This window comes from Grus americana, chromosome 5 (genome assembly GCF_028858705.1).
Source record: "Grus americana isolate bGruAme1 chromosome 5, bGruAme1.mat, whole genome shotgun sequence".
Lineage (NCBI taxonomy): Eukaryota > Metazoa > Chordata > Aves > Gruiformes > Gruidae > Grus > Grus americana.
This window is the reverse complement of record NC_072856.1, coordinates 3,012,600-3,035,008: the sequence shown is the minus strand read 5'-3', so window position 1 is coordinate 3,035,008 and position 22,409 is coordinate 3,012,600. Positions and strand designations below refer to the sequence as shown.

The following is a 22,409-nucleotide window of genomic DNA, read 5'->3' as shown; positions in this document are numbered from 1 at the left end:
ATTATAGTATTCAAGTATTTCATATGAATTTATTAATTCATTTGGAAAGAATATCAGCATGGTTTGAACTGACAAAATTATGCCCATATTTATTACAGCAGGATTGTATATATTGATTACTTTCTCCAGCTCTGTTGCTGGGGTTTTTTTAAATTCCATTTTTACATACCATTTAAACCAGACAACTTTCAAGGCAAAACCAATGTTCTCTACAGTACGCAGCAGGACAAAATGCCTCCTGTTTAATACCTCTAGGTGCTACTGGGGCACAGACTTTTTTGTATATATTTGCAACTATCGATGCAACACTTGTATACAATTTGTGAGAAACTGGTAGAATTAATCTGTGGGTGAAACACAGAGACTGAGCACACTAAAACGTGAGAAGTTTAGGAAATCAGGAACTTGCGTATCAGCCGGAAGTGCCCAAGGGGACCCAAGCTCTCCCACTGATGGGATTCCACAGACTCAGTGGAAAGCGAGTCTAAAGCAGGAATTAAATTCGTTTTTGATCATTTTCAATACTGAGTTTTATTTTCTTCTTGTTTTGCATCTGTGAATCTAATTCTACAATCGCAGAATTTCTTTATTACTCAGGGAAAGATGTAATACTTACATGGAAATCTGAAGTCCTTATCTATCTCTTAACCAACCGGCATATAAATAAAGTCTAGAAAACAAGTAATCTTGTTCACTCCTCTGGTCACCAGTTGAATAGATGCCTTTCAGAGGTGACATATTTAAAAGTTTATATATGTGATGCTTCTCACTCTACAAACTTTTCAAAATATTATCATAGTTACTTACTGAGAGATTCCAATAGAATAAACTGTTTACAAAAAAACCCATCTAGTTCAAGCAGTTTATTAAAAAAAAAAAGAGAGATTAAAAAGTAGTTTTCAAAAGTGAGAGTTGACAGAACTGGAGAGAAGCTGAAATACCGAACAGTAGTTTCATAAACAACTCAGCTGTAGCCAAATGCTAAGAGGGAAAAAAATAAGAACAATTGCAACAACATTATGGAGCAAGGCTTGGGTTAACGATTACACTGATATGCCATATAAATTACGACAGGCCATTAATTAGACTATACTTCATGGGACCATTTTACACTTCTAGATGACCAGTAAGAAAATACTGATATCTGAGGACCTCAGTACGATATTATTTCCCGTTTAGGTTAAAAATTATAGAATCTTAGGTACCAATAAATATGAATATAATGAATATACTACTACACATGTCATTTTGTACTACACAATATTCTATCACTCTGAATAAAAATAGTAAGCCTGAACAAACTGCACAAAAAAAAGTCATTACGCATTTTCTGCTAAAAGCGTATTACCAAGAGCCGGGAACATTTGCTAAACTGCTACATTCAGTGTAACTGGCATTGTATTTTTGCCCCATCTGGTTGGGCAAGTAAGGGAGCTTTGCAAAAAGGGAAGCAAAAAGTAGTTTGATGAGTTTAATTTCACAGAGTTTTACACCTTCTTTGTCAATCTGAAGTCTCATGTGAAAAAAGTTTCATCATTGTAATCCTCAAAGTTTTAGTCCAGCTTTGTTGACAGAAGAGAGTCGTACCAAATAAGTGGATTACCACCAGAAAGAAAATTTCAAGGAAATGTTTACGTTTTCAGTTGAACTTTAAAAAAGGCTCCTCTTTCTCTTTTCTGCCTTAGAAACATACAGAAGGTTTTTATTTCAGGAACTCATTAAAAATGAAGATCATGACCTCAGTAGAAGGGAAGGCGGAAAAGTCATCAGACACAAGAACGCTGTTGTATATAGACATTCGGGATTAGAAATATAATCCACTGGAAACCAAAGAAACAGTGGCACACTGAGCCAGCTCTGTGGGATATAAGCCACTGCACTGCCATTGCACAGCTGTGTGGGAGGTATCACTCTCCTCAGGAGAAAAAAAAATGAAGAATATGGTGTTATTGGGATATCACAGGAAAGGGAACAGGTGAAACGAGAGGTGTAAAAAAGCAAAATACTACCTTGGACTATTTTTTGTAGTATGGATCTTTTAGGGACCTTGACATATTTTCTTTCACAGGGCATTTAAAGGCTGTTTCACAGTGCCTGCTCATTGCATTAACGCTTGCGATTTTGAAGTCGGCTCTGAGGTGGCACAAATAACTGACTTCAGCAGTGCTGCTGACACCAGCTGAGGATCTCAAAGTAGGTAAAATAAACACTTTTGTTCCTCAGATGTTTTTCATGGGTTTTGAAGGCTAAAAATTTCACATTGCTTTATTCTGTATGTTCATTTTACAGATGACTGACAAGCTAAGCGGCATTCACAACGATACGAAAACATAACTTTTCAAACCTGACTGTAAAAGTGCAAAGGCCAGAGAAAAAAGCAGAATTTGTCAAAAGCTAAGTTCTTCCATGATAACATTTTCAAATATTTGTTTAGAGGTAATCTTCACTATCAGGTAAACACTATGCTGATGGCAAGGTGAAGCACACTTTTCTGGTTCACACAGCAGGAGCATTTAAAAAAAAAAAAAAGCATGTTTTTCTTCTGCAATGCTTTTTAATCAGATGGGAAAATGGTAGGTTCAGTTCAGTTTTGCAGGCGGTGCTCGTGGTATTTCCAAAGCATAGATAACACCTCAGCTACAGGCTGGTAAGCTGGCAGGCATCAGAGGACAAACCGTAAAGACGGTACGCAGCGACTATCAGGAGCAGTGGTAGTCGTAGGAAACCTCAAGACTAAGGTCAGACTGCAGAAGGAGAGGGACGGCTGCCTCTGTCACCAGCTCTCATCCCTCCCACAGTTGTAACTACACAGAGGACAGCACTGGGGGGATCTCAGACTTACGGCCAAGGGAAAGGAAACTGAGAAAAAACAGCATCCACGGGTGTGAGACAATTTCTGTGGGGTGAAAGGCCAGCAGGGATACTTAGCGCTGACCTTGAGATCACTCTTCCCTCACATGAGAAACCTCTCCCCCCCGTATGACCTCACCTCGCATCCGAGAGCGGAGTCGTTCGTACAGCAGCTGGCACCCACGAAGGCGAGCCTGCAGACCACTTCTCCTTCCTGCTGGGCTTGTGCTTTCCAATGGGGAGCGGATGGATCAAGTCAGACGTAAGAGGGCTGAAAGTGAGAAAGGAGAAAAGCGTTACATTTCTGTGGGCTGTTGACTTCCCAAGCAGGTTTCAGGCCATTTTAGCAAGAAGACAACGGCGAGTGGCGCAGCCAGCCTTCCACCTCGCAGTTCCTCAGATCCACCCCTCTCAAGCCAGGGAGTCTCCAGAGCACAAATGCAGACAACTTTTATGGGATTCAGCAGCCAGGTCTGCCATCCCTGCCAAGCAGCCACTGCTGCAAGCTCAGGTGGGAGAGAGAAACTCGCCTTTGCAGAGATGGCTGAGCCACATGGGAAGAAGGGCTCTCCAGAAGGACAATTCTCTATTCACCACTGAAGGCACTTAAACCACTGAAGTTAGGTGAAATTAAACCAATCCTTAATTAAATGTATTTTAAAGCAGTAAAGCTCTGTAAGCCATTCAGTGCAGGCCACAATTTTGCCTTGGTTCCTGGCCCTGCTTCATTATGACAGCAGGCAATGAAAAAACCAAAGGGTGTTTCTTTGCTTGAGTCCTCATCTAGACCCTCCTCTCAGGAGCCCACAGCTGACACATCTTGCCGATCCCAATATGAATTACATGCTTATCGACTGCAATTGCCTGCAGTAGACAGGTAGACAAGCTTTGCCTACCAAAAAACATTGCCATTGCATTTTAAACTTTTCAACTTTTTCAGGTCTAATCTGAACAGCGTATTAGTACGTGATGGGAGAGGGACAATGACCAAGCTGAACTAGGTCTTCAGGTACACATCAACTTTCATTGTTCTCACAGCAATTCCAGCTTCTGGGAGTTAATATAAGATATTCTTACTGGAAAACATATAAAACAACCAAGGATAAAGTTAAAAAAAAATATTTGGTGAGCAGTCACATTTCTTTTTATTATTCCTAGGAACAGACAATGGGTAACAAAAGATATGTGACTATCAGTAGTAGGAAAGGGTATCATCTTTTTGCTTATGTTTTTCAGGCTATAATATGCTTCAGAAAATCCTATCTTAATATTTGCTGGAGAAGACAGAAATTGTACAGTCCACTGCACTGATGGTAGGATCATTCTGCAGTCTTATTAAAGTAATGTGTAATAACAAAACTAATAACAATATACTACACCAAAGCCATGTCCTATGAGAATATGGTCTAATTGGATAGATGTCATTTAAGAGAGATATAATGTTTCATACAGCTACAATCATTTATAGCGTACTTAAAAATTCTATTTGCAGAAATAATGGCTACAGGTATGTATACAGGCTAGACTAAATTAATGGGCCAAATTACTGAGCTTGCTACAGTGACGGCATGCTGTAAGGGGAACCTAATTGGAAAGCAGTTAGTCTAAAAGAGCTAGTGGAAGATTTCTGCAGGTCAGCTACCTGCCAGTTCAAAATTTACTCTTACTGCTAACGTCAAAGCTGTAAGGACGTGTCCTGGGAGCAACCCGAAGGCTGGCAGGTGGCACAAGTTTTATTAAACTCCATTTTTCATCAGATCAGGTCTTTTGAAAGTCCCTCTCCAGAGGGGAGGCAAGTGGTAGCAGCAGGCACCCGATTCCTCCTCCCTGTCTGTGGCATGGCAGTGGGGCACAACTCAGGTGGGAATCCCTCTGGACTCATAACTTCATAACGGTGTTATATGGTGGAGGAACTCTTTTTTAATTAATTTAAGAAAACCTCCATATGTTACGGCAGTCAGTAAAACATTTGAAAATAGTGGGGAAACTGGAAAACATACCCAACAATTTTAACAAAAATATGTGACCGTTAACTGAAATGCAACACGGTTTCCAGTGACGCACCCTATTCACATCACTCTTTCACTGGAAAAGCTGCTTTCAAAATATACGTATGAGGAACGTCAACATAATTCACTAACAGCCTACTGCACATCACAGTTTCTGCAATCAGCCCTCCTTTCAAAATAGGTTGATGGGATCTGAGCACAGGCTCTTCTCATTACAAAAGCATCTTTTTGTACCCAGAAAAGTCTTATCTCAAATTCTTTAATGATATGCCTAGTTTAATTATAGCCTACCTTCTGGTTAAAAATTAGATTGGAGTTGGTGTATACCGCACTGTCAGTGACACCTTAAGCTACCAAGACAACTGGTCCAGATTTCTTACTTAAAAAATTCTGAGAGGAGACACTTCCCAAGAAGGAGCGAGTAACTGAGTCTTTTACACTTAAGTCAACATCACAGACTTTCAGCTACAAAACTGACGAACTGCGACTTTTACAGCTTAATGAAGAAACTCAACACCAGTTTAATCAGAAAGGCAGAAAGCCAAAAGTTGTATGAGAAGTAAAGCTAAAATTGGGAAAGAAGTTTACATTTCTTATAGGGTGGGAAACAGAGACATTAGTTTTCATCAGCAACAGAGATTCTTTTACCAATAGGATTAAATACGTGACATTTTAAGGACTTTTTCTAACGCTTCTCTTGCTGCCTTTTCCACTGATTATTTTTACCAACATGTCCCACATTAAGGTCAGCAAACACTTTCTCCCTGGTTATGATTAACATAATGCAACACCTTAACCGTGATAGAGAGAAACGACGAAGAGTGAAGCCTATCTCTACTTCTCTCCTTCTTTAACATCTGTCGTCTTTGTTCCTTCTCACCTTTTTCCCGCCCCCTCAGTACTCTAGTCAGGCTTTGTTCCAGCTGGTACAACCCATCAGTGAGCATCAGCTATTATAAATGACCCAGAAACAGATCTTCCTACCTGAGACTTAACAACATGAAAGGATGATTTGCAGAAGTCGCAAACTACTCAAGATACACAGCCTCTTCTTGCATCCCCAGGTAAAAGTCATGGCGATGGAATGGTTGGATGATTTAAAATATTTATATTGCACTGTTAACACAAATTGAAGGAGAAGTATCTTGATAATCAGATTAAGGACCGTCGAACATATTCTCTGCTATATTCCGGTGATTAAATTGTAAGTTTAAAGCTTAAACTGCTGGTTTCATAGCTTCACAGTCTCAGTGTTGAACAGAAAAATACCATTTAACTAACTGTTTTTCTGAGGTTTGCTTTCAAAATTTACTCAGACAGAGTAAATATCCTGTGTTTGTAATTGAAAGGATGTTAGTCTCAGAACTGTATTTCCATAACAACCGCATCCTCATTACAATTCTCAAATTTTGTCAAGTGCTCGCCCTGCTGACATTTTGTCAGTAAAGTTTAATTAAACAAAAAGTACGCGTGCACTATGAATCTGAAATTGCAATGATGAACTGGTGTACATGGCTAAGTATAATGGTGTTACCAAAACCTAAATCAGAGACATTTAGAATCCAAACGTGGGAATGAAGTAGTTTAAATCAATTATATACGACAAGTCCTATATGAAAATGCAGTAACGGCTTCACAAGAATGATGCCATAGGTCCTAAACATTACAGCTACAGCTTTACTAGTAAACAAAATAGGCCAGAGATTGTTTATGCTGCTTAATTGCCTGCGCTCTCACTGGCATGTTTTTTGCCCATTCACCCCAGGATCCCAGAGAGCGAGCGCACAGGCACAACTCGGGCGCTCAGAGACCCCAGGCTCCATTCCCGACAGACAGTCTGGTCACTGCCACTCGGTCTTGGAAAGGAAGCGAGCTCAGGTGTGTGGGAAGGAGCTGTGCTGTGCCATTTGGCCTCAGGGACGGAGAACAGCCACTGGCCTATTTTATTTAATTGTAAAGGCATGGTCTCTGGTGCCTCTAAGAAGGTGTTGGCACAATACTTATTGCATCGTTCAGCATCCCCTCATTAAGCATCCTATTGCTCAACCATGCATAGCTATCAAGATCCTCGCAGCACGCTCACACTGCTGAGCACAATGCACATTTCCCCACATGCTCCAACAGGCCTCTACACACAAGAAAAATAAATGTTCAAGAGTGAACACGGGTGCACTGCTCTCCCATGCTTGTTTCCATCACTGTAGCCTAGCCGGTTTCTAAAAACTTAGCTGACCAAAAAAAGGGTCTGTTTGGGTTGTTTTGGTTTTTTTTTTAAGGGAGATCATATACCGTTTACTTCTCATATGGAAATTCATTAGAAACAATGTTGAGCATGAAATACAGCTACCATATCTCAGACATCAGACAGAACCATATGCTAAACGCACCATAGCAAAGAAAATCCAAATGCTTTTTCAAATATATTTTGAACTTAAATCCATTCCACAGTTTGCCTTATGTTCTGTCTCACCATTTAGAAGTAGTTCTTTATTTGTATCAACAGAAACATTGCACACTCTTTTCCCCTCCTTCCTGAAAGACGTGTTAAAGCTGCTACATGGAATCCCCGATAACAATGGCACTTTCTGTTTGTTCCTAAGGGGTCCAGAATGTGCATTTCTAACCAACAGAGTAATGCACTCCAGCAGCATACTGTGTTTGCAGTACTGCCTGCAATCCTGTTTTCAAAGACCGTGAGCACTTTCAGATAGAGATAGCCCTTATACACTATGGCATCTGATCCAAAGTAACCCTGTGCTGGCTTACAGACTCACTGACTTGAAGGCAGCCTATTAAAACAAGACCTGGATTCTGGGCAAACAACACATTATCAAGGGCTCACTTCAGACCTTAGGTTTTTTAACATTAATTAAATCTCATCTGCTTATTCTTAAAGATAGAACGACTGTGTCAAATACACATACTCAGCATCTCTGAGATGTCAGTGACAATCATCTCCACAACCAAGCGAGAACCCAAGAAATTTTATTCTCAGCATCTCTGACATCAAGCAAAAACACTTGTGTAAACTGCTGGCAAAGCGCCCGTGTCGTATACTTGTCTACAGATTGCTCCATACAGAAACTCACAGCCTGAGCTCTCAGTTCATACACAGAGCTCTGTGCTAGGGAAAATGAAATCCAGGGTCAATCAAACAGCTACCCTAGCTCCAAAGACATTATTTTCTCTTGGTTTCCTGGAATTCCTCAAAATCTGCAAGCTCCCGTCCACAGGTATAGGTACTTTCCCTGAAATTTCTGCAGTGTTAGATGCTGTGTTCATAAATGGTCACAACAACATCAGTGCTGGCAAGTTGAGTGTAACTACATACCATGCTAATTTTGTTCATTTTTAAATAAGAAAGCAATGAAGCTTTTTAATGAAGTATAAAGACTGAAGAGAGAAACCGGTTAGAAAAATTACCATCACCATATTTTTAAAGGATTGTTCTTCCCTAGCTGAACTGAAAAATGCAGAAAGTAAACAGCAGTGATGAAAGTAGTCTATATTTTCAGAATTCTTGGTTTGTGAATTCCAGGTGCTACTTCTCAGGCAGGCTGGAAAATTAGATTCCAAAAAACATTGATTTTAGCATGACAGTGTTTTTCTGAAGTTAATGAGATGCAAATCATTATGCATGTATTTACATTTTTGATTAGGACAAGATTGAGAAGTTAGAAAATAGAGCAATGATCCTCCTGTAGGTTTCAGTGAAGACGTTTCAGATATGCAAGAGACATGAATAACTAACACAGAAGAAATAAGCAAAGGTAAAAAAAAATTATTAAAAGGCTGAAGATAAATAACTTGCCTCTACTATCCTTATCAAAGAGTTCATACTATCTAGGGTGCATACTTTTTTAATTAATGGAAAACTAGTTCGATGGCAAGACCTACGTCACACTGGGGCTCTCAGGGGCTTCTCTAGAAACTCGCAGTTCTGTTGCACAGCAAACACTCATCAAGCTCCCCAACATAATAGTCTGACCTGAGAAGCAGTGAAATTGAAGTCTGCCAATGAAACTTAAGAAAGAAATTTGATCAAGCCATTGGAGTCTCTTGCATAATTCACTTTCTCTTCTTTGGACCGCTCTTGGCTGATCTGGAGAAGGAGCACCATGCCTCCCAGCCCTCCACCCTCCTCACATCCCAGACATCCTACAGATACCTTACCTGAGGCACATCCTAAAGGACTAAAGCCGTAGGACCACCCACTCCAGGAACACAGCACAAGGCAGAGAAGTGATGTTTCCGAGACACAAACTACTCAGAAAGCACTCTGGCTGCCAGCTGCGAGGAGCCCACAGTGAAAAAGAGCCAGGGCTATGTCTGAGTGGGGGATCTAAGAAGTAACGCAGAGGTTACAGCATCTGAGAAATCTGTAAGCTAAAGGAAAACAGAAAGCTTGAATAACATCAGCTGAGAGACAGAGAAGCACAAGTGTGGGGGGAAAAAAAGAGAAAAGCTAGCACAGAGTCAGGGGAAAATCAACCTGAAGACATCAAAAATTATTTTTTCTGGACCTAACAGCAGGAGAAAGCATGAGCACTGTGGGATAAAACAGGGGCTATCAAAAGAGCTAATCAGAATCAATGCAAACAATCTGTCAGATGGCCCTGAGTCTCAGCTGTATCTTCATAGGCTTTTAATTCTAGTTTACAGTGAAACACCTGGAAAAGGTGAGCAAGAATAATGCTGCATTCAGCCAGACTTCAAGCCTGGCTACCTAAATTCAGCTGCTACTTTTTTAACTTAATTCTTCTAAACCATCAGACTGACTGTGGCTAGAGAAGAAATACCAAAGCTGCACTGTAATTTGGAGGTGCTGCAGAAAATCATTGTAAATGCCTGGGTGGCGCTGGTACCTAATATATGTGAGATCATATGGATCATCAAATTTGGGACTGGGAAAAGTGTTGCCCCTATTCAGCAAAGGCCTTTTGAGGCCATTTTGCCTTCTCCTACAAGGCCGGGAATGCTTCTCCTAACTGGGATCCAGCTAACCTGCTCACCCTCTCCTGCCACTGCAAGGCACAGAGCATTGATGACATCTCTGCTTCCCTATGCTCTGTTTGCAGCTTGTGCTCTCATTTGATTTCCAGGGGATTAACATAATTGGCCTAACTAGAGCCCTTGGATCTTTAATATAGAAAATATGGACAAAGTTAATGTCCTATGATATCTAGGAGGACAGCTGGGACTTCAGTGTCTTGGAGCTATGAAATGCATATAGGTGTGTTCAAAACTCACTGCGTTTCAGAGACGCTGAGGACCTGCTAGCTTCCACTCACACCCATACCCAAGCCTAAAAACTCTCTCAATGCTATTCAGCAACGGATCCAAAAATTTAACAGCAGGTACTCCAGTTCACCAATTGTAGCTGCAACTACAGAACAGAAAGCTGGAAAGGGTGGATCCATACTTTAACCCATTTCTTGCTGTCTCATGTTACATCTAAGGTGGTAGATACGGAAGTGCTCTCCGTTTCCAACGGGAGGTGGGGTGTTCATCGGTGCCTTACTGAGCCTGAAGCCCATGCTCCAGGCAGACCAGGCAACAGCCGCTGCTGCTTCATCTACATTCTCCCTGGGGTATAACAGGGCTATGTGCTATTCTCTATTATTTGTTCCACAATGACAAGCAGATTAAGGCCATGCTGTGCTAGGTGATACAAATGTACTGTAAGAGGAACATGACACTAGAAGGATGACGTTGTTTATTGATTCCCATTCTTCACAATCGTGGGCAATTAGGCAATCACAAGTCTAATTCAGGACAGGTCCACAGGAAATCTAATCCATTCACCGACACACAACAGGTTATAAAGTAACATTCTGTACCAAACATAAACACCTAAAGACATAGCTACAGACCTCAGGAAGAAAGTGGGAAAAATTTAAAGTATTATCAATTATAATCTCTATCCTGAAGTACTTTTTCAAATAAAACACAAAAAGGAGAGCTGCAAAAAGCCCTACCACTAATTATGTATTTATTCACAAGAGAGATGAGGTACTGTAAAACCTACATTAAAAGTCTCACACTACTGAATTGCATTTCAGCCTAGTTACCTCCCAAGACTTTGATTATTTTAATGAGTTATTGTGGGTTTAATATAAGCAAAGAAGAGCCATGCTATTTCACAGTTAAGTCACAACCTTGATCCACAAATAGCTTTAAACAAAGATAGCATTTGTTTCTGAGGACTTTTTCTTCCCCCCGACAGAGACTGCCTTCAACAAGCCAGGTTATTCTGAGAGGAGTTAAACAGAGCCAAGAGCACAGGAAAGGAGAAAAGGAAGACCTAAACAGGAAAGGATGTAAAAAGTTTCAGGAAAAGAATAAACTCACTGGCGTGTTCAGTTACTCGCGGGGAGGTTTTGTGACTTCTCCCGTTCAAAGAGCAAGGCCCTCTTACGCAGGTGTTTGGACCAAGCAGGCCAGCAGCTGACTGAACTTCCCCCTGCCTTCCTCCTCCTGGGGCCCTGGGGAAGGGCCTTCCCACGGCTCATCCCCCGATCCCTTTCCCCGTTCCTGCCCCATCCTGCCGCTCGCAGCCATACGAACACCGCGAGGGAAGGACGCTCTGCTTCCAGCCAGGATTCAGCATCCCCTCCTTCTTCGCTTACTTCTGCCTTCCAGCCCCTCTTTCTTCTACGCAAAACCTCGGGATGCGCTTGTACCCCCACTGCCTACCAGACCCCCCCCTACTACCTGAGAGTCGGGGCCACCCGGCTACCGGCCCGCACCCGGCCTGGCCAGCCCACTCCGCGCCCTCCCCTTCGCACCTCCTCACAGCCACGCACCCCCCCACCCCCACCGGCCCCAAACGCGCCGCTTCACCGCTCCCATCCCCGCCAGCGGCGAGGGCAGGAAGGCGCTTTCCAGCCAAGCGGCATCTCCTGCCCCTGCCCGCCCGCCGAGCTAACGAAACTCCGCCGCCAAAGTCAAAAGGCTGAGGGGGAGCCCGCCTGCGGGCAACCGAAGCCGCCCCCGATCCCGCGTTTCACCTGCCTCCGTGCAAGGCGGGGGCCAGCCACCGACTCCCGGACGGGGCAGAACCGGTCCCTCGAACCGCCGCCGGCCGGGCGATACCCCCCACTGCGCGGGGCGAGACCAGCGGTGTCAGCAGCCCCCCCCCCCCCCCCGCGGGCCGTGCCTACCTGATGCGGGACGAGGCGGGAAGCTGTGAGGGGACGGCGGGGACAGCGCTCCCCTCGCGCGCGGCTGCCTCCACCGCCGCCGCCCGGGCTCGGCGGGGCCGCGTTTCCCGGGGCGGGGGGGTGGCCGGGCCGGGGAGCCGCCCCCAGTGCTCAGACAGGCAGCACCCGCCTCGCTGCCCGGGCCGGCCCACACACACACACACACACACCCTCTCCCGCTCCGCCGTCGGTGCCCGCTTACCGGCTGCTCCCGCCGAGGAGCCGCCGCCGGGCGGGTCGCGCCGTGCCACGGCTGAGGGAGAGAGAGAGGCGGCACCGGCGCTGCCCCCTGCCCGCCCCCCGGTTGCAGCTACGGCCCCGCGGAAGCAACAGGGCGAGGGGCACGCCGCCGGGATACTTGCATTTTCGGTGGGGCTGGGTCAGTCCCCGTAGCCGGAAGGGATGCCCGGCAGCTCGGCCACCTCAGCCAGCGCCTGTCCCTCCATACTCAATTTTCTTGGGTTTTTCTTTTATTTTTTAACCTTGCTCCCCCCTTCTCCTCCGCCTCTGACCCTGACAGCACAGAGCAGGTGCTGAGGGGATGCAGCGATGGGTTCTACACCGTCAACTCCATCGGTGCATCCCGCACACCTTCCTCCTCGGAGCAACGAGGCTCTGCCTGCCTTGCAGGCAGGGCACAGGCACCGGGCAGCTGCCTGCTGAGAGGCTCTGGCTGGCAACCCGGGCTGCGGAACCACACAGCGGCTAACTCCACAGATAGGATGGTAGTAGGGATGGATGTCACAGCCGACGGGAGAAGTCAGAAACTTTCACCGACACATTGATTTCCTAGAGGAGTGGAAGGTGTCGGGCTCAACCCATGAGGAGATCCAAGCGTGGGGTGGGCGCGGGGACCACAAATCTCATGCCAGGCGGGGGGAAATCCTGGATGGAGACATGGCCACAAGTGCAGTGGGGAACATAGAGGCAATGCATGGGACTTGCTGATCTCACACGCTCCAACTCCACATCTTCCCAGGCATCACGCACCCGCATCCCGGGGGGCAGGCACGGCTCGACGGGTAATCCCAAACGCACCGCAGTTCGTCATGGCACAGGCTGAATCTCTGACAGCGCGCTTCGGTAAACACTCGCTTCCATCTGGGATCGCTGCCAAGCCCCACTGAAAGGATTTGGAGATATGAGAACCATAGTTTGAGTCTTTGATGGGTGCAACAAAGTTAGGACCAGTCTTTGTAAAATGCCGTCCTAAAAAGGCCGTAACTTTGACTCTTTTCACCCTCAAACCCAAGTAACACCAATTTGAAATCAATAATGCCACTTAGTGCAAATTTCAAGTTACTCCAGGCAAGAATATGGATTTTTAGACCACTTGAAGGAGTCAGCTCTTAAGGCACAATACCACGCTGAACTTTAACAATAACTCCTGCTGTATTCTTCCTACATAAGCCATTTCAAAATAAATAGAACAGAAAATACATGTAAATATCATCAGCAATTCACTTTTGGACTTTCTGAACTGCCTTGTATTGTTACAAAACTTTTTACTATGGTAGCTCTCAAATGGCTCTTTGGAAACAAGAAACATCCTTGAAAAGGAGAATATTCTTTAAAATACACAGAGTAACTACGTTACCACATAAACATTAATGAATATTAAACTGCATGCATAATTTTCATGCAAAAGGTCTTATGCACATAGGTGCATTCACTGGCAAAGCTCACACATAATTCTCCTTACTGGTTGCAAGTCCTTGGCGATACATGGAGGTCTTTCTTTTCAGATATAAATGAAGGATGTTTTCGGAATGCCTAGCTCTCAGAACGTAACATCATTAAAGGAAATTAAAAGCAAACAAAACCAACCCAGAAGCAAGCAAGCAAACAAACAAAAAGAAGGCTATTTGATTTGAATGGGAATTTCCTACCTCTTCTAAACTGATTTACCCGTCCCTACATTTTGCTCTTTAAATTTTAAAGCATCTGAACATTTGTTCTGTCAGTCGAGAAAAAATGGACTTACTTAAACTCATGTTAGATCCCCAGGGGATATCATGGGAAAATAGGACAGCAGTGCTAAGAAGAAAAACTCCATCTACAGCATCTTTTACAATTAAAAACTTGCAAACATTGAACAACAGCAGAAAAGAAAGAAAAGAAAAGAAAAGAAAAGAAAAGAAAAGAAAAGAAAAGAAAAGAAAAGAAAAGAAAAGAAAAGAAAGAAAGAAAGAAAGAAAGAAAGAAAGAAAGAAAGAAAGAAAACGCACCACTGAAAAGCATGCAATTCCTTTTTATCCTGGAATTCAAAATTCCATATTAAATCCAATGACCAGAGTACGAAAAGTGCAAATGAAAATTTCTTACATCAGTGGCAATAGCTGATGGTTGCTCTGCTTGAACGGCATAATTCTGCATCCATATTTTTACTGATATCTAATTAACACATGCTATCTTCATCAAATTTCAAATGGAAAGTCTTGAAGTATGATCAAATTGAATCATATGTATTTCTTTGTCAAGCCGAAGATGCAAGAGAACTTTGGCATCCTTCAAGTATTTTATAAATATTGGTAAAGACAACAGGAAAACACAAACAAATTTGTAAGTCCCCTAATTTTTTTCACTGTGATGTCTTAAACTTTACCTTGATGAGTGAACTCCTACCAAAGCTTTATCTATAATTAAATACATTGTCATTTTCTAGATCTTTAGGTTTCTTCCTTTTAAAAAAAAAATAAATCAGGATGACCTTCAGGAGCTTCAGCTGAGTAAGAGCTAAGAAACCAGGACAAAGCAGCTACTCCCAACTATAACCAGTTGCCTGAAAAACGTGGTAAGCTGGGACGTGATATTAGGAAATTTTGTCTGTAACATTTTATCCTTCCCAAAGCATATGAAAGTAAGTAACGCAAGAGCAAATCTCTGTATTTCATAGAAATGAGACAACTTTGCAGCTTTGGGGAACTTCTTTCATGGGCATGTTTGACTATTAATTGTGTTAGACTGGAGAACCAACACTTTGGAGGCAGAGAGGGTTAGGTGGGATGGAACCCGTGTTTCCTCTTCACAGCAAAGGAAGTTTTAAGGACTTTTTAACCTCTCATTGTTTTAGATTAATGACCTGGTTTCAGTGCATTCTGGTAATTTGGAATGCAAGTTCAGCATTAGACTTTAGTATTAGACTTATTTTACAAGATTTTTAAAACTGCTACCAAACAGAACCTGCGTGTAGTTGAATTGCAGAAATCAAGGGAGGACTAAAGCAATAATGTGGCAGACTCCAAACTCAGATTTCTTGTACAAAAGGTAAAAAGTGAAATATTTTGTTAAAAAAACCCCTACGTATTCCTTAGCATTTTTATAGCTTTCCAAAAGATCAGGTTGTATAAATTAGCTAGGAATATGATTTAGAATTTTTTGCACATTTACTAAATCCCATAAAAAGCACTTTCATGGCCAAATTAAATCTTTAAAATAATTTTGAAGAATGTATTTGCTTATAGATAAGATCTCAAATGCCTTGCTCTCTTAAATGGTCCTGGCCCGTAAGATCTTCACCATTGAATTCCCAATTCTTTTCTGTGCTCTGTTCAATGCTTTCAATGTCAGACTTCTTAAGCTCTTTTTGAGTGTGACATCTTTATTCCCATTTTGTACTTTGCCTCCACACTTCTTCAGTAACTATTTCCCCCCTTCTATTCAGAAATGGTTTATCAGCTTATTGAGCTTAAACCAATATAAAGTTAAATTAATGCAGAAATTTTTTTCCCGTGACTGTGAATAGATTTCTCCAGCAGTTCTTTACATCCTTCAAGAATAATAAAAGTCATTAAAAACTCCAGTTAGACACAGATCTGGAAGAGGTGTAAAATACAAGAATATCTCCTGATGTAAGATTATTGTTCCCTTTAAAAAAATAAGCCATTTAAATATAAATGCTTTGTGTCAATTTTTATTAGATTCCTTGAACTCCAAGATAAAATACTTTTTTAAATTAATGACTGATAAGTCATTAATTTACCTCCATTATAGGTAAATTACCATGGAGTCATTTGTTGCAAATTTCTTGCTTTTAAAAAAAAATAAAGAGAAAAAGACTCTTCCTTAACTTCCCCTCCTTACCTTGCTCATGCTGAAGAAAATAATCCTTCTATAAATTAGTATATAAACAAAAAAAATTATTATATAGCAAACATTAAATAATGCATTATCTAATTTTCCTCTATCGAAAGCTGGACCGTCTTTCTTTTTTCTTCTGATAAATTTGCGATTTGTAATATGCATGTTCTGATTTTAATGGTTAATTCATTTTCTCCTCAGGTTACATGCATAATGACACAGTTACACAATAATTTATTTTAAAAACTGTGCTGTACTTAGCCTGTCATGAGTATTATACATAATCATGAGCTTCCAGATCCCATCTTCCATTGGTACCTCTACATTTATCACATCGGTTGGTTATACTGCTCCGTTGACATTCATTTACCAGAGACAACAAGCAACAGAAATAGAACTGGCTTTGTGAGGTGCGTAAACCGGCCCAAGAATTTTTACAGGTAAGGATCAAAGATGTGTTGCTGAATCTGCTCTGAAGCCCTGAAGGAAGGCTGTGGTTTAGTCCAAAGCACCGGCTACAGCTGAGGGATGGGTGGTTGCCCTCCTCCTCCTCCTCCTCCTGGGAGCTGTGCTCACTCCCGAGCGCGCATCAGAGCGCCCGCACTGCCGCACAGCCATCCCTCCACATCCCCAGGTCGGTTTTAAAGAATCTCCTCATTTTTATTGTTGGGGTGAGCAGAGCTTGTGTTTGTGTGCCTCTGCTTCACCTTGAGCCCTCGTTCACTGAAAGCTTTTAATCAATCGGGTTTACTCTATGAAGTAATTGAAGAAAATGAGCATAATAAAATAGAACACAACAAAGAAAAACTGGAATTTAAATAGAGTACCTCTCGCTTTCGTTGAACATTCCCCAACTCTTGCGACCAACTATGCTGTTTTATAGAATTTGTGATTTTGTGCACACATCTATTTTTTAAACTAAGTAATTCCAGTCTCTTACCTTTTTTTCTTGTTTGAAGTCTCTCCATGCCTTCTGTAATCACCATCTATATCTGGATTCTTGCTACTTTTTTTTTTTTTTTTAATGTTGGAGCCATCAGATCTTACGGAATAAAGAAATGAAGACACACTCTTGTGTTCAGTAGATTGTATGTTAACAGTCCTTTTGTTACAGGCTGGATGGATTGCTGTCCTCTCCTGCATCTGTCCTTCTAGTCCTGTTTGGCTTTTTGGACAACAGATCCATTATCCACTGTCAAATGTAGTACAGGTAAGGTAAGACTTACCCTTCTTCTTTATTGTATCTAGGTAGTAATAAAACTGAAAATCAAAAGTCTTCCATACAATAGATAGATAGAAATAATCAGAAAAGAAGATCATTTACCACACTTTTTGTTAAGTGCAGATGACCTAAGGAGATTCAGAGGTGTGTGTCACAAATACTATGGAAACGCAAGTGTTATTTACCTTGTTCCAATGCTGGTTACATAGGGTTTCTCTCTATATAAAAAGAGGTATAATTTTAAAAAGTAAAGTATTCCCCTCAGATAAATTTAGCATTTAACTCTCACAAGAACTATGCCAAAATGAAGCATCTTACACAAAATATAAATTACAGCATCAGAATATAAAAAGCCTGCCCTTACTCACCCGCCAAGCTGCATAAGGCAGGGATAACAAACTCTTCTCACTATCTACCCAGTATAAAATCACCTTTGATCATCTCACTTGTAGAATATTGGGCAATTGAATCTTCGTGGTCTGTTAGGGCCAGGTTCCTGGAGGCAGAGAGGGACAGTGTCTGCAGGCTGAGAAAGCTCCCATCCTCCAGCAAGACAGATCCAGATAGATCCTCTCCCCACTTCAGCAAAGCCGGGAAGGGCACTCCAGTTGTGTTTTCATCCCAGCCCGCACGATGCAACGCTCGTCACGTCACCCCGTAGTAACACAAGGTCCTCTCCTTTCCCCATCCAAGAAGCGTTCAGAAAGGCAGTGTCAGGGGACATGCTGCTTGGGATGATAACGTACGTCACCTTAAAACAATATGTTGTATCAGTGGCCAAGTACTTAAACTGCTGTATGTTTACTAAACATACCTGTACAGAGACATTACGGATTGCCCAAACTTGATTTCTTTTCAGAGAGGAGAGAAATCTGGCATACGGACCTCGCAGGAACAACAACTAACATCGTAGAGTCACGGCATGCTTTGTGTTGGAAGGGACCTTTAAAGGTCACCTAGTCCACCCCCCTGCAACGAGCAGGGACATCTTCAACCAGACCAGGTTGCTCAGAGCCCCGTCCAACCTGACCTTGAATGTTTCCAGGGATGGGGCATCTACCACCTCTCTGGGCAACCTGTGCCGGTGCCTCCCCATCCTCAGCATAAAATATTTCTTATCTCAGGGGTCTGTTTATGATGGTAACTCTCACAGGCAAAACTCCTCCTCTGGCTTAGACTGCAGGGAATCAAGAACAGCAGTGAAACGCACGGGAGGTTAATCCTGTTTCCACACATTAGCGTGTCTATCTTTAAGAATTAACATAACAGACATCCACGGCTAATTATCTTGGCATCCGTAATTACCTCACCCTTGCACCAAGCCTAACGGTAGGATATTTGAGATTCAAAGGTGTTTGAATTGCTGGATCTGTTTTAAATCAGACATGTCTGTGCACAAAGTGAGTTTAGGAAAAAAGCGAGCAAGAACTGTTTGGAACATGTGGTCCAACGTTCAGACTGCATCGCAGCTCTCAAGACCTGACCCATAACAGGCTTAAAAGAAAGCAAATTCTATATTCTGGCTAATCTCTGTGTTGCCTCAGCATATGTGGAAAATCCTAAATCTATGTTTAAACTTGATTTTGGAAGATGTGCTCGGTGTTTCGCATGTGTCTATGTGCGTTTCTGGGTAGGAGCAGCCAAATGGTTAGTTAAATGCTTTAGTGAGGACAAGATCAAATCAGGACATTTCACGCACATATATTTCAGTTTGGATACGTACGAATAGTTAAGCAGTCGTTACAGCACTTTCCGAAGATAACAAAGAAAGAATTAAAAAGAAAAGTGAACTATCATGTTTTTAATGTTTTAGAGTGATTTCAAGCAACTTCACATGACAAACATTTCTATACACTGCACTCTTATCAAGCCTTAGCTAATCAGCTGTAGGCTGTCCTGCTGCTAACTCAGGCAACAAAAACCACTCGTGACTTCAGCAGATGTTCTCCTTTTCATGCCAACAGGAATATTTACTAACATTTTTTTCATGTTGTGGTTTTCTGTCTCAAAACTTACTCCTCAGGACCAGGAATGTGCCACATTTAACCACTCAGAGCCATAAATATCTGTTTACTAAGGTTGGTGCTTGCTTGAAAATTGCACAATAAGATTTTTTTTATAGCGTTTAATTACTCAAACTAGGGATTACGTAGACCCCATGTCTTTCTTTAAAAATGAGAGTTTATTGAAGTTTGTTGTTAAAAGACAGAGTTCATCACAACCGGGAAGGTTTTCTGCCATCAGGCTAAGCATTCTGTCCAGCTTGTCTCTGCCAAACGAGGTGGTTGCTCAAAAGGGGGAAGAGATGCTCACTGGTCTTTTATTCTTCAGGTATATAATCGCCAACTTGTAACCAAGGTAAAGCACTACTCTCTCTTATTCAGTATTCACTAAGCAGCACCTCAAGGACAACTAAGCAACTTTTTATAAAGAAAAGCAGATAAATGATTTTCTTTAGAGTTACCATTTAAATGTCTTTACCAATAATTGACTACTTGGTTTTATTTACATAGTTCATAAATACCTTCAGTGCATTCCCGTGAAAGTTCATTTTCCTTGTGGATCTGTTAAGGTAAAAGTAGAGATCACGAAACTTTCCCAAAGGCATGAATTAGTCACAGTGGATGGAGAATTCGTGAATCCTGTTCCTTGCTAACTCCAAATTATGTTCCTTGTTATATTAGTCTGAAGTTTCTGAACTGTAGTTAATGCTACCAGGTGTTAGGCAAGCTTAGATTTTATTGCTTCTCAGCCTCTTGCAAACTGTAAATCAATTTTAAAAACTGAAATATATGAGAATATTGTCTGGTGGCTGACACATTAGAGAGACCCAAGGCAAACAGAAAGGAGAGAAAACATACTCTTTTTTTTTTCTTCCCATTTTTTTGTTGCTTTGCTGGCTTGCTGCAATCACTCCTTCTTTTGAGTCGACAACACAGAGCACAATAGATGGTAGCAAGTCGCTGAACAAGAGTGCTGTCTGCTGATTACAAGAGGTAGTAGTTCAAATGAAACTGGTTTACTTCTCATTGCAACAGCGGAGGAATTTGCACGTGGTTATACATCTCAGCTGAGGGGCAGGTAAACTCAAATTTAAATAGCCATGTGTTAAAATAAGCTAATTGGATCTTTATGAGCAATCCATTTTATTTGCTGTTAGGAAAGACTGGGTGCGTGTACGTAACCATTACTGGGCAGCAGTTTCCTAACTAGCTAGCTCGGTCACTTGGATTATCTGACTGTGCCCTGGGTGAACCATTACAGGTACAATTAACCTATGAGAAGCTGAGAAAATATGCGAGAGCTGGATTTTGAGTGAGGTCTGGACCATTACAACACCCAAGCACCGAGTCCTAATGGACAGATACAGTGTAGGCAAATCTTAGTCTTTAAAAAAAATATTTCCCTTAAATGCATATTTTGGGAAGAGTATCCACTAACATGTCAATATTGACAAGAAATCATTTTCCTCACAGACAAAAGGTACAATCGATACAAAATACAAACACAGGCATCCTGCGTAATGGGTTTACAAATACCTCGTGACACAGAAAAATTATGATCCCTTTGACATGAAGGTTTTAGTTTGTTTTATCGCTGAGCGATAATTCTAGCAAGGGGAGGTCATAGATGTGAATTTAAAACCCGAATGGGCTGTTCATCTTCCTGCAATCTGCTCCTCAGGTCTACGTTCTCTTTCGCTCTTCAGAATAAATGCAAAACACTGATGCGTGCAACCGTTGGGGATGAAAACACGCTGCCCATGGTCTAACACCTCTTGGAAGGCAAAGAAGGCAGTCATTTCCAAGCCTTGGAATTTTTAGAAACTCAGGTATAATATTGGTATACCGGGCTGCTACCCTGCTGCAAGTTTATATAAATTTTGCTGAAAGCAAGGGGATTCTCTGTATAAAGATGTCATGGGTGTCGTGACCTGATTTTCAAAGACAGTGAGCACCCAGACGTCCCTGCGGCTTCACAAACAGCTGTAGATGTTCATCATGTCAGATACTCAAGCCATTAGCCTTTCAGCATTCGAATATTTAAGATCGTTTAGATAGATTTACCCAGAGGAAATTACTGTAGCTATTAATTTATGTTCATTTCCTCACACGTAGAGGGAACATAGGAAAGTCAAGTCATTTTTGCTGCTGACAATAAAAGTCATGCATTCAAAGATCAAGTACTTGGTGGTTTCGCTGGCCCGAGCCCTTCATGCCTTGTCAGCTCTCCGTCCTCACTGGAAGACCACCAGTTAATGGATTTAACCTTTACACCAGTGAAAAATAACAAATCGGCATGTCAAAGATAAGTTACACCAAAGCCGTGTATGTCCTCTTTCTCCTTCACTTATTTTTAGAGTCATTACATCTAATTTCCTTCACCGTTGCTTCCCTTAGTTTCGTAGAAAGTACGGTTATTCAAGCAAGGAAAAGGCAGTTAAAAAGAGCAAAGTTGCAGCTGTTCACAAAGCTCGCTGCTCTCTGAAATTCAGCTCCTACGTGTGCCAACTTCAAAATGTCACTAGCCATCTCCCGGAGACACCTTGGCAACCTCTTCCAGCTCTTGACTCCGGCAACAGTTTAAGACGACTGAAGGTGTAATAACATTTTTTTCCCAAGGTAACGTAAAGAAAGAGAAAAATCACTAGGCATCACAATAAATCTCCGTGTATGAAACAACTGAAAACAAAAAGATTCCTATTTCACTGGCGTTTTGTGCTTTTCCTGCAAATACAGTTACTTGTACAGCACGAGAACAGTCGTATAAATACCGGCAGATAACGTGGAGGTGTCAGGAGAGAACCAGAGGTCTGTGTGAGTGTGCGCGACAGCTACACAATTTCAGCCCGGTTCGTGTTTCCAGGAAAACACCGGAGACAACGCAGTAGAAAAACAAACACCGAATTGTAGACAGTGAGAAGCTGAAAGATTGAGGAATTCAAGAAGCCAAAACAAGAAAGTGCTAATAACTTTTGGCTCCCGTGACCATCCCAAATGGATTAAAATGAGAAATCTTCTGAAATACGTGCAAGGCCAACTTTGT

The 22,409-nt window shown here is 42.1% G+C and overlaps 1 protein-coding gene across 2 annotated transcripts in view; it reads right to left on the bottom strand.

Moving 5' to 3' along the window:
* Positions 1-12,125, bottom strand: part of SHANK2 (SH3 and multiple ankyrin repeat domains 2) — a 359,705-nt gene extending 347,580 nt beyond the window's left edge. For both annotated transcript variants that reach the window (XM_054827796.1, XM_054827797.1), the window contains exons 1-2: positions 12,023-12,125; positions 2,990-3,121 (exon numbers count right to left, since the gene is read on the bottom strand). The gene's annotated coding sequence lies outside the window, so the exon portion shown is untranslated. The remainder of the gene's footprint in view (positions 1-2,989; positions 3,122-12,022) is intronic.
* Positions 12,126-22,409: the final 10,284 nt, after the last annotated feature.